The following is a 4,932-nucleotide window of genomic DNA, read 5'->3' on the forward strand; positions in this document are numbered from 1 at the left end:
CTCAGCCAGCTGTGCGTGTTGGTGGGAGCCGTGGCAGGGGCTGTGGCAGGGGCTGGTGGCCGCTGTCTTGGAACCCTGAAAGCGGCCAAGGGTAACCAACCAACTGGCTTCTCTTGGAGTTTGCCCCGTCACAGGAAGAATGCCTGCGGAGAGCTGCTGAGACGAGGTTCCCAGTGGGCGGGGGGCTGAAGTTATTAGCGGGGTGCTGCCCGTGCGGCCGCCCCTCGTGTCGGAGCCTGAGTGGGACTGAAGAGTCTATGCATTTGCAGAGAATTCCTGGCTTTTCACACTCTTCCGTCGTGACTGGGCGCGAACGGCTGTGTCTCTGCTGGCCCTGCGGCTTCTTGACTTCGGCGATTCTGATTCGCGGGGGTCGTGTGGCGAAGTCTTGGCCACACGGGTGTGGCGAGGTGAAGGCTGAGTCGTTTTCAGCACCACGCGGGGAGAAGGCGGGGCGGGCGCAGCCTCTGCCTGGGGCGCAGCCAGGGGGATCAAACCGGGCAAGCTGTGCCCAGCTGAGGGACAGCTCCAGGGACACTCAGCATTCACACACAGGCCCAGGAGCCTTATAGCACGCGGCCGTCGGCCACCTTTGCTGCTGTTCAGATGCCCTGGTGGATGGAAGGTGAGCGTGTCAGCCAGGCGCGCGGGTGCCGAGCGGGCCTGTGCGTTTTTGTGCTTTTCTCTCTCAGGGTCCCCTGCAGCAGGGCACTGTCTGTGCCGTCTCTCCCTGTGTGACGGCTTCAAGCATTGTTGCCAGTGCTGTTGATTAAACAAAACCAAGCCGGTTGCAGCAGGCGGCTCCGAGCAGACAGGAGCAGGTATTGCTAGGGGCGCACTAAGAGACCATTTATCAAAGTTTTATCTGATCCGAGCTCTGCGTTGATCAGTCAGTGCTTACAGACGGCGTCCAGCCAGGCCCTGTGTGAGAGCATCTGGGGCTGGCTTTGCTCCTGCACAAGCTGCGCCCAGGGGGGCCGTGGCCTTCAGTGCCACGACTGACACAGTGCGCTTGGGGGCAGGGGCCACAGGGGGTTTGCTCAGAGAACTAGAAAATTTGGGGGTGCCGGTGCTGTGTCGATGAGGACTCAACAGGCGTCCTGCCTGGCATCCTGCCATTTCAGACTGGGGAAGGGGAGCCTGCAGTCAATTTAAGACCCATGATTAATTACCAGGGACTTCCTTCCACCTGGTGGGATGAGGGTCCCTGGGGAAGGAGGGGTTGGCCCTCCAGGGTTCTGGCTTCTTTACTGAGAACAAGCATTCAGCAGGGGCTGCCTCGGACCCTGCAGGAGCGGTGACTAGAAAGTTTGATCCTAAGGGCATCTCTTCCCAGACTCCAGACTCGACACACAGAAAGACTGGCAGATTTATTCACATAGAAATCAAACGAGAGCTCCGTCTGGGTGGACGCCGCACACAGAGGCACAGAGCAGGTGTCCGACTGGAAGGAAATATTGGCAGTGTCCGTGTTATAGACGACCCCTCGTGGATGACATGAAGTGGGCTCGTGGTGACAAGACACGAAAAGGTGTATCGAAGGCATGAAGACAGAACCGGCGGACGAAACTGCAGCTGGAAAGTTCTGGAAGGTGGGAGACAGGGCGAGTGGAAAAGTGCCTGGAGGAGTTGAGAAGGCCAACTCCCAAGCCAGAGGGAGAGCTGAGGCCACAGGTTTACAGGTGGGGCTGCCGGGGGCTTGGGAGCGGTGAGTCTGTTTACGAAGCTGTCAGAGCCCCTGACCCCTGCCTGCCCCATGCAGCCAGAGGATTATGGAAGGACCGACGGAAGCAGGCGGCAGAGGGTGCACGACGAGAGGGCAGCGGCCGGAGAGCGGGAGCTCCAGGGGCGGACAGCAGAGGACGCAGGTGACGGCGCCACTGTGGACGTAGTTCAAGAACCCTTCCCACGACTTCAGGGTAACCGGCTCCAGATTGGAAGCCCAGTTCAGTGGATGAACAGAGGCCCACACGACAGCCCGTCACCGCGAAACTTAGGGGTGACGAGGACAGACGAGAGATTCACCCAAGGGGAGCATGCATGGTGCTCTCCTCACTGACAGCCCCCCAGGCCGGAGGCCACCTCGGAATTCCCTGCCCCCAAACCAGCAACCAGCAGCCCAGCCAAGTCCCCCACGATGAGGTTTCAGGCACCGTGTCTCGGAGAGCTGAGATACACTCCGCCGAAGTGACGGTGTCAGCAGGGACAGAGAGACACGCAGAGGGGGCCGCAGACCCAGGCGGTGGGCACCAGGCGTGGGGAGAGAGTTCGCCAGGAAATAGAATTTGTGACGCATTTGAACTTCTTGGGAAATAATTTAGACATTTGGGGAAAAGCTTGGGGTTGAATTAGTGAAAAGTGTGTGGAAAACTAAGAAAAAGCAAACAAACATCTATACGAACATAAAACTATTGCTCCCAAGGAGATGAACGTTTTTTTCCAGAAAGGAAATGTGATGGTCGTTTCTACATAGCTCAGCGGCGACTGCCATTTCCGTGGTCATCAGAACGTCACCGGATACTGAACCGGTCATCGTTACGAAACGGCTCGGTTTGGGGGTAACGCTCGGCGAGGTACTGTGTGCGTGCGGGGACTGGGGGGCCTTCCAAAGCAGGAGGCCACAGGTAATGCCGAGCGGGACAAAGTCAAGGGGCAGAAATGCAGACCCGCCGCTGTCCGACGTGGAGGCAAAGCCCGAAGGAACCGGCTCATGGCGAAAGCGGGCGCCTCCGTGGTGGGGAGGGGGAGCTGGGGACAGAGGGCGCACGCAGAGCTAATGCTTTCTATGGCAAACTCGTGTTTAAAACGATTATGTTCCTTAAATGAGGGGGTTCGACCAGAAAAAGCTTTATTCGTTCAGTGGCGGATGGATGTTTAGGTTGTTTTCACGACTCGACTGTCGGGAGCGACGCTGAGGTGAGCATGGGCCACGGGGCAGGCGTTGCTTCGGAATCCTGCTCCGTTTCCTCTGGGTGTAAATCAGAAGTGCGATTGGTGGATTGTGTGGCCGTTCTCTTTTTAATGTTTTTGAAAAATCCACGTTGTTTTCCATGTAGAAGAAAATTCACATTTCTGTTCCCACCAGCTTTGCACAGGGGGTCCCTTTTCTCCACAGCTTTGCCAACACTTGTCATCGCTCGTCTTCTTGATAATAGCCATTCTAACAAGTGCGAGGTGATATCTTGTGGTTTTGATTTGTATATCTCTTTTGATGAGTGAGTCGAGCACCTTTTCATGTACCTGTTTGCCATTTGTATGTCTTCTTTGAAAAAAATGTCTATTCCTCTTGTCAGTTTTTAATTGGTTTTTCGCTTGCGAGTTGTATCCGTTATTTATGTATTTTGGGTATTAACTCCTTTTCAGGTGATTTGCGAATATTTCCTCTCATTCCATAGATCACCTTTTCGTTTTGCCGATCATTCCTTTTGCCGTGCAGAAGATTTTTATTTATTTAATTCTTCTTATTATTTATGCCTACAGCACCTGGTCTTCTTAGGTGGTCTCCCATCCAAGTACTCACCAGGCCCGACCTTGCTTAGCTTCCGAGCTCAGACATCAGGCTTGTTTAGGGTGGCGTGGCCGTAGACCATGACCGTGGCTCCACTGGGGCGCGAACCCAGGACGTGCTCACCGCTACACTATATAACCACGTTCTGTGCAGAAGCTTTTTAGTTTGATGTCGTCCCATCCATTAATTTTTGTTTTTATTGCCTGTGCTTTTGGTGCCGTAGCCCAAAAATTGTTGCCAGACCAATGTAAACGAGCTTTTCTCTTACGTTTTCTTTTTTTTTTCCTGGGAGTTTTATGTTTTCAATTCTTATGTTTAAGTCTTCAATTTATTTTGAATTATTTTTTGTGATTGGTGTAAGATAAAGTTCCAATTTTATTCCTCTGCACGTGGTTGTCCGTTTTTCCCAACACCATTTACTGAAGAGACTGTCCTTTCCCCATGGAGTGTTATTGGCTCCCTTGTCAGATATTAGTGGACTGTCCATATGTGGGCTTATCTGGATTCCCAGTTCTGTTCCCCTGGTTTATGTGTCCATTTTTATGCCACAACCATGCTGCTTTGATTACTCTAGGTTTGTAGTATAGTTTGAAATCGGGAAATGTGATGATTCCAGTTTTATTCTTTCTCAGGATTGCTTGGGCTATTTGGGGTATTTTGTGCTTCCATACAAATTTTAGGACCATTTTTCTATTTCTATGGAAGATGCCTTTGGAATTTTGATAGGGATCGCATCGAATCTATAGACAACTTTGGGCAGTGTGGATGTTCTAACAATATGAATTCTTCTGATCCATGACCATGAGATGTCTGTCTATTGTTTGTCTCTTCTTCGGTTTTTTCCATCAATATATTGTAGTTTTCAGTGTACAGATTTCACCACGTTGGATAAGTTTATTCCTAAGTATTTCATTATCTGTTTGATGCCATCGTGAATTGGATTGTTTTCTTTATTTCTTTTTCACGCGTTTTGTTGTTAGTGTAAAGAAACACAACTGATTTCTGCGTATTGATCTTGTATCCCGCAAATTTACTAAATTTGTTCATTAGTTCTAATAGGGTTTTTTTGGTGGAATTTTTATGATTTTCTATGTTTAAGATAATATCATCTGCAAACAAAGAAAATTTTACCTCTTCCTTTCTAGTTTGGCCATGTTTTTCTTTTTCCCGCCTGATTGCTCTGGCTAGGACTTCCAGTACTGCGTGGAGTAGGCGTGGTGACGGTGGCATCCTTGTCTTGTTCCTGACCTTGGAGGAAAAGCTTTCAAGCTTTCACCCCTGAGTACGATGTTGGCTGTGGTTTGTCAGGTATGGCCTTTATTGTGTTGAGGTATGCTCCATCTATACCCCCTGCACCCAATTTGTTGAGTGTTTTTATCAAGAATGTTGTTTGTCAATTTTTTCCTGCATCTACCGAGATGATC

General features: G+C 50.9%; 1 pseudogene; it reads right to left on the reverse strand.

Annotated features, from left to right (window-relative positions):
* Positions 1–3,471: 3,471 nt before the first annotated feature.
* On the reverse strand, positions 3,472–3,587 carry LOC111731233 (annotated as a pseudogene).
* Positions 3,588–4,932: the final 1,345 nt, after the last annotated feature.

The sequence above is a fragment of the Pteropus vampyrus genome, unplaced genomic scaffold (genome assembly GCF_000151845.1).
Source record: "Pteropus vampyrus isolate Shadow unplaced genomic scaffold, Pvam_2.0 Scaffold356, whole genome shotgun sequence".
Classification (NCBI taxonomy): Eukaryota; Metazoa; Chordata; class Mammalia; order Chiroptera; family Pteropodidae; genus Pteropus; species Pteropus vampyrus.